The 14,338-nt window shown below is 36.3% G+C and overlaps 1 long non-coding RNA gene across 4 annotated transcripts; it reads left to right on the top strand.

Moving 5' to 3' along the window:
* The first annotated feature begins 8,843 nt into the window (after positions 1-8,843).
* LOC111188879 (uncharacterized) lies at positions 8,844-12,380 on the top strand. Of its 4 annotated transcripts, XR_007440091.1 has the most exons (6): positions 8,844-9,144; positions 10,144-10,294; positions 10,766-10,832; positions 11,329-11,449; positions 11,560-11,670; positions 11,801-12,380. It is a non-coding gene; the product is annotated as an uncharacterized LOC111188879 (long non-coding RNA). The 4 variants fall into 4 exon arrangements; XR_007440092.1 differs by lacking the exon at positions 8,844-9,144 and having other exon boundaries at positions 9,844-10,294; positions 10,766-10,840; XR_007440090.1 differs by lacking the exon at positions 8,844-9,144 and having other exon boundaries at positions 9,846-10,294; positions 11,310-11,449.
* Positions 12,381-14,338: the final 1,958 nt, after the last annotated feature.

Below are 14,338 nucleotides of genomic sequence, written 5' to 3' on the forward strand. Positions count from 1 at the left end.
ACAGTATTTGTGTATCTGATGAGCCTGAGGCAGGTTCCTCATTCCAGCTCGGATTTGATTAAAACGAGTCCAAGAGGTGAGATATTGACAGACTAATGATCTGTCAACACTTGTTATCTTGCTGAGATCAACGACATAATTAAAGCATAACCCAACAGACAACCTCTTCACCTTCCTCTGACATGTTCCTACAGAGTTCAAAAGATTTACCTGTACTTTTTTTCTATTTCGTTTTAATAATAGCATCTTAAACAGACCTAATTGTTTCATACCCAGTGTCATTCTGTCTTTCAGTGGTTAAATGAACAATAAGAATTATATTTTCGCTTGAAAGAAAAGCTTCATTCATTACGTATGTTCTTATTTGAACAGTCTGGCACAAAAATCTCTGTTAGTTTTTTTCAGCATTGGGTTCTACACAGCCTAAAAAGACTCTACGTCCATCTAAATAGCTCTACGACCAGAAACAGAAAATAAAAATAAACATTGGCAATGAGTTTGACAGATAAAGACAGCTTTGAGCCCAGTAGCCCAGTAGAAAAATGTAGAGCTGGGTAAATTTCTCTTTAACAAGTAAGCACTCAGCTTCAGCTAAGGTTCATTAACCATGTCTAAGTAATTTAACACAAATGCTAATGAAATCAGGAAATATATATTATAGTTATTGTAAGTGTAAGCATTAATTTTATTAATTAAATAAAATTAAAAACAGCAACTAATTCAAAGCATTATTCTGCGTTTTTTAGTTGCTATGGGACTCTTATCTGACTGACAGCGGTACTAACCAATCAAAGCTTTTTAAAATGGCTTCTGCCCCCGTGTGTCTGCATGGACCCTTCTCCTGATTTTGAGAAGGGTATAGTAATAAGTCTGTTAGCAAAGTCGAAGGACAGTCTAACCAATCAGATTCATGATTTTCACTACGGGGGCGGGGCCATGACTGTCTAACCCCTTCTCAGTGCTGTGCTGAAGGGGTACACGTTGCTTAGTCATGAAAACGGAAAGCATGCTGGCTTAATTCAGTAGTTAGCTAACTATCATGTAATATTGGTATAGAAATATACGACAGAAACCTAAAGATACTTTCTATATTTACTTTTCTTAGCAATAACTCCAAAGTGTGTGTTTTTAGTGCAGTGGGCTTTTACAGGACATTGGACTCAAGGTGCATCAAACATACAGTGGTAAGAAAAGAAAGGGGTGAACCCTTTGGAATTTCATGGTTTTCTGCAAACAATGACAATCATTCATTTGTTCATTGTTTGAGGTGTGGACTAGAGCTAACTAAATTTGCTTTCCTGCTCCCCAAACTTCTAATTGTTTCCACCTGTCCTCCCCTGTATATATACCCCTCTGTTTGCATGTCTACTGTCTACCTGAGCCTGACCCAACCCACCCTATAAACTGTCACTATAAGCATAAACCTGCTTTTTTTGGTGAGAAGAGGAGAGATTTTAAGATTTTTAAAAGCATATTTGTGTTGTTTAAATGAGCGAAATCTGTTCAGAATGATGTTAATTTACATTGCAACACTGAAGAAGCATAGACCTATTATTTAAGAAAAATGTTTATTAAGAACAGATCTCTGAAAGATTAAAACACAAACAATGCAATCAATTATCCACATGCCTAAACATTGGTAAATTAGGCTACAAGAATGATGTATGAGTGACTTTTCTCTAATCTAATATAATTTAACATGGTTTAAGAATATAAAATACTTTCTAAACCCACCAAATTTTTATACTTTTACAAAAACACAAAAAAAAGCACTATGCAGGCTATGCACTGCACGTTCATTAAACTGATATAGACCAACAGCAATAATATAAAATACAATTAATTTACTTTCCTCTATTCTAATATTTTTTAACAATGTTAAGAATTTAAAACATATATACAGTTGTGGTCAAAAGTTTACATACACTTGTAAAAAACATAATGTTATGGCTGTCTTGAGTTTTCAATAAGTTCTACAACTCTTATTTTTCTGTGATAGAGTGATCTGAACACATAAAATTTGGTTCTTTCATAAATTTATTATGGGTCTGCTGAAAATGTCACCAAATCTGCTGGGTCAAAAATATACATACAGCAACATTAGTATTTGGTTACATGTCCCTTGGCCATTTTCACGGCAACTAGGCGCTTTTGGTAGCCATCCACAAGCTCCTGGCAAGCTTCAGGTCGAATGTTTGACCACTCTTCTTGACAGAATTGGTGCAGTTCAGCTAAATGTGATGGTTTTCTTGCATGAACCCGTTTCTTTAGCACTGTCCACATGTTCTCAATGGGGTTTAAGTCAGGACTTTGGGAAGGCCATTCTAAAACCTTAATTCTAGCCTGGTTTAGCCATTCCTTTACCACTTTTGATGTGTGTTTTGGGTCATTGTCTTGTTGGAACACCCAACTGCGCCCAAGACCCAACCTTCGGGCTGATGGTTTTAAGTTTTCCTGCAGAATTTGGAGGTAATCCTCCTTCTTCATTATCCCATTTACTTTCTGCAAAGAACCAGTTCCACTGGCAGCAAAACATCCCCAGAGCATAATACTACCACCACCATGCTTGACAGTAGGCATGGTGTTCCTGGGATTAAAGGCCTCACCTTTTCTCCTCCAAACATATTGCTGGGTGTTGTGGCCAAACAGCTCAATTTTTGTTTCGTCTGACCAGAGAACTTTCCTCCAGAAGGTTTTATCTTTGTCCATGTGATCAGCAGCAAACTTCAGCCGAGTCTTAAGGTGCCTTTTCTGGAGCAAGGGCTTCTTTCTTGCACGGCAGCCTCTCAGTCCATGGCGATGTAAAACACGCTTGACTGTGGAGACTGACACCTGTGTTCCATCAGCTTCCAAATCCTTGCAGACCTGCTTCTTGGTGATTCTTGGTTGACTCTTGACCATCCTGACCAATCTCCTCTCGGCAGCATGTGATAGCTTGCGTTTTCTTCCTGATCGTGGCAGTGACACAACTGTTCCATGCACTTTATACTTGCGTATAATTGTCTGCACAGTTGCTCTTGGGACCTGTAGCTGCTTTGAAATGGCTCCAAGTGACTTCCCTGACTTGTTCAAGTCAATAATTCGCTTTTTCAGATCCACACTGAGTTCCTTTGACTTTCCCATTGTAGCTTTTGTAGCTGAGTCTAATCACTGGGTCAAATGAGCCCTATTTAAATGGGCTCATGAGAAGTCAACAGCTGTAGTCAATCAGAATCACTTACAAGAAGTGAAGAGGCCATGACATGAAGCTAATTTGATTGACACAACTCGCTACATCACCAAAATTGACAAATTTTGTTGCTGTATGTATATTTTTGACCCAGCAGATTTGGTGACATTTTCAGCAGACCCATAATAAATTTATGAAAGAACCAAATTTTATGACTGTTTTTTGTGACAAACATGTATGTGTTCCGATCTCAAAAAACTCAAGACAGCCATAACATTATGTTTTAAGTGTATGTAAACTTTTGACCACAACTGTATATATATATATATATATATATATATATATATATATATATATATATATATATATATATATATATATATATATATATATATATATATATTATTTTAAGCAAATAGCCTAAGTGCAAAAACACACACTGCACATGCCAGTGCTGCATGATTATAACATTCTAACATGTGCAGCCTTTTTTTTTAAACACAGTTGCATTTGTTACTTTGCTATATTGTGATTATCACACCATAGGTTTATATGAAATAAAAATAGCATTAAAATCGCCAGAGAGTCTAAACTCTAGACTGGAGTGACACCTGAAGCTTGTGGCAGTAAACTCTCGCTCTTACTGCCAGCTGTGTTGCTCACATGTGCCACCGTTTGAGGCGGGTCTTCTATACTAAAACACCAAAGAGCTGAAATTCAGTAACAGAACCTGACAAGAGCGTGATGAACTCAACCACAGCTGCATTACGCATTTCAGAGAGCAGTTCAGTGACTCATGCATCACATTATTTAAAGTGGCATCGACGGTGAGATGACCTCTATACTGACGCTGCTGAAGGTGTTCAAAAGCATCCAGTCTCTGGGAGCTTTCATTACCAATTCCTCACATTTACCAAAGCCATTTCATGTTTTAAATAAGAAGCTTTGATATAGTTACTACCTAAACACTATTTCCATTTCAGTATATAATGTTCACTCCATGTGTGCAGCTCATGTATGGAAACTAAACCACAAATTATCTTTTCATTTTAAGTGAATAAAAACAAAAACAAAAAGTATGCTTTGACATTTGGTAGCTTTTGGTATAGAAACAAATGGCAGATGTTATGTACGGAGTGAATTTTGTGCCAAAAGTTTTACATAAAAAAAAAAATCTGCAATCAAAATTTAAAAAATCAAAAGGAAAAATTGTATGCTGCAAATTTAAAAGATGAAATATAAAGCAAATATATATTTTTAAATATACTTGGTTACTTTATTATTCTATTTGAAAATTATTTCAGTTTGCCAAGCTTTGTTTTTATTAGTGTGTTTTCGCAAATTTTCTGTTAAAGACAGAACATAGAATATAATAACATGTACAGAATAAGAGTGTAGAGTATAGGGGCTATAAATTGTTCTTTTATTTAAAAAAAATTAATTGGACAACTTTTTTTTATATAAAAAAATGAAAACGTGCTTTATTTAGACCCACACACCATTTCATAATACTTGAAAATAATAACACTTTAAAATAATTACATCAAATAACAGTACAATTATTAAACATTACTTAAATTTAATGCTTAAGAATGTATACAACAATAATGAATTGAGACATTAGCTGAAAATGTAGTATTAATTAATAATGCCATAACTAATTCCAATAATAATTAGTAATTCTGTCATAAGTACTATTAATTACTGTAATGTATCCCTATTGTAAAGTGCTACCATGAAAATGAGTGATTTCCAATTGTTTTCACCTGTCCTCCCCTGTATATATACCCCTCTGTTTGCACATTCTGCGCGATCCTGCCCCATAAACTGTCATTATGAGCCCAAACCCAATTTAAACCCAACATTTTCTAGTAAAGCTAGCTTTAAAACTGAGCTTTTTAAAAGAAAATATGGGCAATGATTGTGGGAAAATGTTTGAATGAGCAAAATATGTGTAGAATGATGTTAATTAATGAATAAAAAATGGATAATAAATGGCTGTTTGTTTGAAGTTAATAATTAATAACTGCATTCTAACCATATCCTAATCACTGAAATGTGTTTCTTTCCTTTGTAAAGGCTTAAATTGATTTCACGGTCAGTGTAGAGTTAAACCTAAGGAAACAAATATACAGTAAGCTTCGTAACGCTAAGAACTTCGTTAACTCGTACTTAAGATTGATCGTTAATTAAAGAGTGTTTCCCAAACCGGTGCGTAACTAAAGTACTACGTAAACTCACTCGCAGATTAACGAGTGCCCTGACCCAATCGTTATTCTTAAGAGCTTCTTTAGGGGACCTCGACTTGCAGTTCAGCACCTTAAACACCAGGGACCGCCAATATTGAGGGAGAAAAAATATAATTTCCGTGGTTGAAGCAATTATATTATGTTACAATTAATTCTATAATTCTATAATTCTATAATTATTATATTATATTATATTATATTATATTATATTATATTATATTATATTATATTATATTATATTATATTATATTATATTATATTATATTATATTATATTACATTATATTATATTATATTATATTATATTATTTCCCGTGTCTGCGGGTGCTCCGGTTTCCTCCCACAGTCCAAAGACTTAAAAATTGCCCCTTAGGTGTGAGTGTGTGAGTGGAAGTGCCTGTGTGTATGTCTGCCCTGCGACGGATTGGCGGCCGGTCTAAGCAAAGCTGCAAAGTCACCAAGTCCGTGGATTCTGTAATCAGGCTGTTACTGTGCCATACACACACTTATGTACAATTCCCACCAGGGAATTACAGCACAACACAATATATTTCCATGATATTGGTAAAATTCCTGGTACTGTAGGTCCGGTGCAGGGGACGCCTGCGGTGTCTTTAATCACACCTACACGTATAGTAAAGGGTATCGGTGAATGTGCAGGTAATATTTAATATTATTCCTTAATCAGGTGCTTCTATCCAACATTGTGGCCGTTCATCTGGGCAAACTCTGGGGTGTGTCAGCTCATAAATACCAATCAAAAGTTGGACACATTCAATGTTTTTATTTAATTTTTTTATGGTTGATTAATATTAAAACAATGAAAACTATTAATTGACGCATATGGAATTATCTAGTAACCAAAAAGGTGCATGGCCTTCACAATCCCCTGACCTAAACCCAACTGAGATGGTGATTTAGGATGAGCTGGAGCTTTACAGAGTGTATAAAGTATAATAAAACATACTCCTTTTGGTTTTAATATATATATATATATATATATATATATATATATATATATATATATATATATATATATATATATATATATATGTATTATTATATTATTTTTATATTATTAATAATTATAATAATAAATTAATATTACTATCAATATTACTATTAATAATATTAGTATAACATCTATTAATATAATATATATTAACAATAATATTTTTAAAAAAGTAAAAAAAAGTTTAATGTTTTAAAATAGATTAGATTTTCGAGTATTTATTTAGTCATATGTATCTTTAGGAGTATTTTATTAATGCCAAAGTACATCCTTTTGTAATTTAAATATTATAATTTGTATAATGTTGTTGATTACAACACATTTCTACGTTTTTAGGGTGTAATAGTGAATAAATACTGCATATATGCAGTGTTGAATCGATATTTGTGGATCGATTGAGCGCGCTGTGTCGGAGGAGGAGTCAACAAAGACGTTCTTTAACCTCCTTCGTTAATTTTCACTTTGCGAAGCTCTTTGGGAAACACTCGCAGAACTGGCTCGTTCTTTACTCACGTCATTCGTTAGTTCGTTCGTTATTCGCTAAGGTTGATCGTTTTCGGGAAACCCACCCCTGATCTGTAAAAGAATGAAAAACGTCTACAGCAGGGGTGTCGGGCTGCGGGCCATTTGCGGCCCGTTTCCTTTTTTGGAGCGGCCCGCGAGGTATTTTAGAAATAGAGTGAAAGTTGGCCCACTGTTAAGCAGGTTTTTATAATGTGAGATTCACAGTTTGAACGCTAGGTGTCAGAAACGGGCCAAAGAGTCTAAAAGCTGAGAGAGTGCGCCGTTATAGCGCAGAAAAACAGGCCAAAGAGTCTAAAAGCGGTGAGGGTGCGCATTTCTAGTGCAGAAAAACGTGCCAGAGAGGGTGCGCTGAAAGTAATCAGGAAAATGTATTATTTAAAGTGGTATATTTCATTATTTGTTTTATTACAGAGTGTGGCCCGTGACTTCAAATATATTTCTCCTTCTGGCCCCAAACAAAAAAAATTGGACAAGCCCTGGTCTACAGATTTCATTTTCCAGCAGCATTTGGCAAACTGTGATGTAGACATTGTGTTTTGCTAAACACTGTTAAAGCCCCAAATATTTCAGGACAATGGGGCCAATGTAGGTAAAATGATTGACGATGGCATTAATTTTGACAGCAATACTTTATATGCATATTTCAATTTGCATCTAACAGATTGTCTGCAATGAAAGGCAGTAAACACTGTGAAGCTCCAGTATTTCTAAATCTAGGAACTCCACTGACCTTGAGCCTCGTGCACCTGGTTGAGCTCCAGGGCCAAGTGTCTTACAGAGCTGTCAATCGCACCTCAGTCACTTAAGCTCCTGTGCATTGGCCTGAAGCCACACTTAACCCGCCTCCACAGCCACAGCTTTAGCTGGAACACTAGCTGCCCCAGGCAAGCAAACAGTTCCACTGCTGAGACGTAAATAAGAGACCAGGTGTGCCAAACCAGAGAGGGAAAAACGGGAAGAGAAAAGACAAAGGTTGCATAACATTTAGAGAAAGTCCAGCAGACTGGGTGTATATGTGTGTGTGTGTGTGTGTGTGTAGGAAATGGGTAGATTGACTTTATGTCTGGAAATTAAATGGCAAAATTGCAGTTTGTTATTTGTATAAATCACATTCTATCTGTACCACAGTTTCCAACAATTAAGCACATAGGTATCCACCCACCATTGCATTTTCTCCTGTTGTATAACTCTTCTCAACATCTGCATTTACCCAGCTAACATAAAAACATTTAGTAAGGTTTTAAAAAGGTCCCAGTAAAGTTAATCTGTAACGTAACACAAATAATGTTCCAGTAACCTTCTAAAAAAATATAGGCCATAAAAATGATTTGCATTACAGTGTTAAAAACAATTAATAAAAACATTCTGAGAACATCCAGAAAAAGGAAAGATTGAACATTAAAAGAATGTTAATTATAAGATTCATAAAACATTCCACTAACCAGAAATTGTTAGCCTTGCTGTTTCTCACAGAGTTACTTCTTTAAAGTATTACAATTACAGCATTTAGCTAAAACTATTATCCAACTTGACTTATAAGGATATTCCTATTACAGAGTTGGACCAATGTAGAATTAGGAGTCTCGCCCAAGGACTCTTATTGGTGTAGCGCAGCATTCAGTCACCCAGACCAGGAATTGAACCCCAATCTCCCACAAGATATGGTAACTCACTAGCAGGTAGAGGTGTAATCCACAGCACCACACCAACCATGCAAGTGTTTCAAAGAGTTAAAGAGAACCTATTTAAGGTGGAACAGAGAAATAAAAAATGCAGCTGGTGAACACTCTTTCTATAATTGCCATTTAGGGTGGAATAGGAAAAAAAGCCTATGTAACTCTTTATTTTGTAGCTTGCAGCTTTGTGTCACCTTAAATAGTGCAGGAGCGAGGAGCCGCTCGCTGCAGCCTGTAGGAAGGCGGAGTTGGACATCCAACCCCGCCCACATCCAACTCCGCCCATGTCCAACTCCGCCTTACGTCTAAAGCAACACCCACCTTACGTCCGTCACGAACGCCTACATTTACTCCCGGTAAACAGGAATTGTAGCCGAGAAAGCAGCTAAAGCATCTATCTGATTTATATCTCCGGTTATGGCGATAAGTACAAATATTGAGTTATTTTTTAAGTTAACAGAGCTATTTTTATAATGTCCTCTTGTTTTTCTATATTATATTTTATGAATAAACGGTGAGTCGTTGATACGCACATGAAGGTTCTACATCGGCGCGTGTACCATGTGGTTTGTTTGCTTCTAGCTAGTCATATTGCCGTTTTTTTTTGATGGATTCTAATGCAGAATTGCACCCAGTCTTGTCTAATTCAAACTTTAGTTATCTTACCTTCTGTTTTATGGGCTAAAATGCTACCAATTAATGGTATCACAGATAAACTCTCATAGCTAGTAGTGAGCTAGGCATCAGTTTTGTTTTTAAGGCATAGCTAGGGGTTATAGTCAGCTAACCTAAAAAACTGTTTAAACTGTCTATACAAGAAGTTAATTGGCTAACAAGATAGCAAGATAATCTAACTAACTCAAATTGGTTCAAAGTCTTAGTCATACAAATAAATATTTGAAGATATCAATGCTTAATCCTCCTATTTAATTTGTCAGGAATAGCAATGGTATTCCCGGGTTAATTTGACCTGGTTCATTTTTAATTATCCAAAATATTTCTGAAACCAAAATAATCCTAACCAGAAGAGTAAATATTTAATAACTAACTCCATTGCTGATTGTTGTATCAACATTTAGTACAATAGTGTACAATAGAGGTAATAGTTCAATTAGGATAATTCACTTGTTTTTACATTTTAAAAAATCTTACTTTTTTTTTTGTTTTACTACTTTGTTACTTTTAAACAACCAACACAATATTTTTACATATAAATGAAACATAACATTACAATTTCGTTTTAGTTTTAGTTTTTGCAGGGGGTTGTTGCAAATATGAAATTAACCATTTTCATGTTATATGTTAATTATACAAATAAAGGCAAGCTGAAGACGTTTCATACAGAAAAAATACTTTTACTATCTTACTAAATGGATCAATTTGACCCGTAACGTAACAGGAGGGTTAAGTCGATGCACATTTATTACCTTTGTACTGAATGTAGTTACAATTAATGTGCACCGATATAGTAATTGTAAGCTCATGTTGTGTTTTGTTGCTTTCTGTTTTACAGCATCCAACACATGTCCAGGCCACTCCTGACCCTTCACGGTTTGGCCAGTGTGGTGTTTTCAAATGCCCCTGCTTCAGTTTTGACACTGACCAGCGATTTAATAACAGCCTACATCTACAAAACCATATCAAACAAGCAGTCGAGAATAACGGTATGGGGAAGTATTTCTTTAAACAGAGAGAGAGATATTGATTTTATTGGCTATAACAAATAAACATGTAAATGTAATATCTTGAATCAACAAATGCACTTACATCTTACACTCAATTGATGGGCATAATGAGTTGAAGAATATTAATATTTATAGGCTTAATTGCATGTTGTGTGCATTTTGGTCTTACAGTTTCCTTCATCTCTAAACTGCACACCTACAGCACACTTTTATTGTGTCTATTGCAGCCATACAATACTATGCAAAGACCAGTTCAGACATCATGTATCTCTGTGCAGCAGTGCAACCAAGACCATTATAGCAGAAGTGTTTAATCCACAGACTGTTGCTACTTCTGATGCACGTCCAGCTCCCCCTCTGCCAGCTACTCCTGATACACCTTCTCCCAGTTCTGGTCTTGCTTCCTCTGTGCATGGTATTAGTTATATTAATTATTATATTTTCTCTCAGGAAAGTTCAGCGTGTTGAACGTGTGACTGATGAAGGAGATAGAATGGGCAACGTCTCCTTTGAACAGGTGTAAGGGTGTGGATGTGTGTTTTTTATTTCGGGTTAATTTAACTGGGCCATTTAAAATGTTTTACTGTTGTGGTTTGTTTTCAAAAGTCTGAATTGGGCTGAAAAGATAAGTTGACATTATTTGAAATTTCAACTTGACCTAGTGTTGACTAGTCATTTCAAGGGCATTTGAAGCCCATAAGCTATTGGAGAGCTATCATTTTAAAGGGATAGAAAAGCAGAGAGCTGTTTTGTTACGTTAAGGCAGAGATTAGTCAACAGAATGACGCTGACTACAGTCTTCAGGCAAAAATGCTAGCCATTCCTACAGTAATCAGAGATTGGGGATATGATTGAAATAATAAGTGCCAACTCAGATTAATAGAATACCAAAATAGTAATTGGTTGCAGCCTTAGAATGTTATCTGGTCATTTTTTTCAATTACTATAATTTTCATGAATCAAAATCTACATGCTTCTATAATGTTTTTCACAGATGCCCCTTATTCTCATAGATACAGTTCTGGAAGAGGGTGACAAAGCTTTTTTAAAGCTGTCACTGGTTTGTCGTCTCTTCCGGGACATTGTTTGGACAACAATCATTCCGGGCCCGGGCACATTTCGAGTGGCTTGACAGTAAGCATGATATTTCAGTACAGTTAAGATGTTTGTTTTCCCTTAGAAAAGGAATTACACTCACTGATTTTGAAATCATTTTAAAATTCTTGATTTTTTTAAACCTACAGGTGTAGTGCCATGAAAACATCACAGTGCTGCATGTAAAGACGAGTTTCGCAGGATGTACGAACTGCAGTGCTGCCAGAACTGTCAAGAAACTTATAAAGACTACATACTGGGTATGTTTGTTCTAAATAAATTTTGATAATTTTTTCCTGAGGTCAGAAATTGGTAAGTCAATATATTTAAGGTATTGGGGCTTGAGAGATTGTTACTTTGTGAAAGTGTGTGCTTTTACTTATATTACAGGCTACGTTGGGCATGGGAGACGAGGGGAGCTTGTGGCATTTTACAGCGAAAACGAGCACCCTGGATTCTGCAGCCAGCTTCATGAGTGGCTGGGTGTGTGAGTGGCTGGGTGTGTGAGTGGCTGGGTGTGTGAGTGGCTGGGTGTGTGAGTGGCTGGGTGTGTGAGTGGCAGGGTGTGTGAGTGGCAGGGTGTGTGAGTGGCAGGGTGTGTGAGTGGCAGGGTGTGTGAGTGGCAGGGTGTGTGAGTGGCAGGGTGTGTGAGTGGCTGGGTGTGTGAGTGGCTGGGTGTGTGAGTGGCTGGGTGTGTGAGTGGCTGGGTGTGTGAGTGGCTGGGTGTGTGAGTGGCTGGGTGTTGCATTTTTAAATAAAGACTTCTGTATTTGTTTGACCAAAGCATGTAACCAAACATTTTAAAGGCTAATGTGCCAATAAATGCCAATAAAGATATTGTATTAGCTTGGACAAAGTGTTTGTAAATGGAGTTAATTTCCCTGGGAACTACTGTCAGCCATACAAAATTGGGAGAGGAGAAGCAGGAAAGGGATATTATTATTATTATTATTATTATTATTATTATTATTATTATTATTATTATTGACAAAATAGCTATGCATACATATGATATTTTAATTTCTGAATCCACAGCATTTGATATATTGTACTCTATCGTTATACACTATCCAGCATACCATTATTACCACCTGCTTGTTTCTGCTTCTATTATTCTTTTTTTTAGCTCCAATTAGCATCTAGGACACTTTAGTTGCATAATGGTTTACTGGTGTATAATATACAATAGGTATAAAACACTGTTCACTCTATTAGACACTTCTACCAACAGCTGCTTTACATTGTGAGTGAAAAGTCAGAGACAGAATCTTTAAATCTGTTGCTGCACAGTTTGTTGCAAATCTGCAAATTCTTCATCAGTGCCCATGGGATGGTGCCTACTTGATGCTGAATACAGGACGCTGCCCACATGATGCTGGTTGATGGAGCATTTCCTGTCCAGTAGTGACAATTCTCCAGAGGCACTACTTTGTCGGATCCACTCATACCAACACAGCTCTTAACACCACTATGTCAGTGTCACTGTAGTGTTGTGAATAACCAACAAGCCACATAATAGCTGCTCTGTGGTGGTCCTAAATTGTATGCTATACAGTGCAGCTGTGTCATTCTCATCTGTAATATTTTCAGCACCCTGTTGACAGTGAAGATGCAGAATTACTTCTAATATCATTATTATATATTAGCTATGCCTATGACACAAATAGCCTTCCCCCTGCTGAGTGGTGATAAGAAGCACTCTGTCTATCTGTAATATGAAGTATAGAGCATTACAGTACAGAGAACAGGTGTGATCTAACAATCAAACACTTTAATAATCAGATGCACCCTTTGACCAGCCTCTACCAGTGCAAAGCCATGATTGATAATGTGCTCTTTATTTCATATGGAACATAACCAAAAACTGTATATCGTAAGTTTTAACTTTATATAATAAGTAAATAATGATTCCTATGATAGCTAATCAATAATTCTGGAGATATTTACCAGTCTAAAATAAATTTATAAAATCTACACACTCTGGCAACTAGTTTAACAAATTTAAATGTAAGGATTAATGCAGTGAAATAATGGCTTACTCTGCTGGTGAGTGGTACAGATTAATGTATAATGTATTGTGATATACAGGACAGAGGCAATTGATCTTTTGGAAACAGCAAATCGTTGTATGCAATTATTTGCTTATTGTATAAAATAAAGGAGAAATGGCACACGTGATGAAAAAGAAGAGCAAGAGTTCCCTCTGTTACACAGAATGAGTTACCAGCCTCATAAACCACAAGTTAGCAGCATGCCATATAAGAAAAACAATAAAATCATACACTTTTAAGTTCACATGATTCCTTATGTATTACTTTATTTACAATGTTAAACCAAAAATGAATGAGAAAGTGTTTCCAAACTTTTGGCTGGTACTGTATATATAGCCTATTTTTTGTGATATCTGTGCATTACACTACAGCATGTGTAGTGCTGTAGCCAAGGCTACGTGGTGGAACTACTCACAAGATATGCGTAAATTTAGCGCAACATCGGCGTTATATGCGTATTTCACGTGGCACACAGTGCTTCTTGAACAAAAAAGTAGGGGGGTTGGCGTACAAGAGCACATGTGGGCGGGGTTGGATGTGGGCGGAGTTGGATGTCCAACTCCGCCTTCCTACAGGCTGCAGCGAGACGTACTTGGCAGGAGCTTCATTCAGGCACCTGTAACTGCTTTACTGTTTAATGTGAAATGAAAAAGTCAAATAAGCTGCTGAGGGTGTGTTTAAATGAACAAAGCTGCAACATTTAGGTGGAATTTAACAAATACTTCACTTGTTATGGTGGAAAGCAATAGGAACGTCGGTCTGCGTATTTGGGTGGATATAAATGAGTACAAGACAGTATGAATCTCAGATAAAAAAAAGTATGAGTTTAGTTTTATGCTTTAAATTTGGCAGAGGTATGTTTATTGCAGTGCTACAA

The sequence above is a fragment of the Astyanax mexicanus genome, chromosome 7, assembly GCF_023375975.1.
Source record: "Astyanax mexicanus isolate ESR-SI-001 chromosome 7, AstMex3_surface, whole genome shotgun sequence".
Lineage (NCBI taxonomy): Eukaryota > Metazoa > Chordata > Actinopteri > Characiformes > Acestrorhamphidae > Astyanax > Astyanax mexicanus.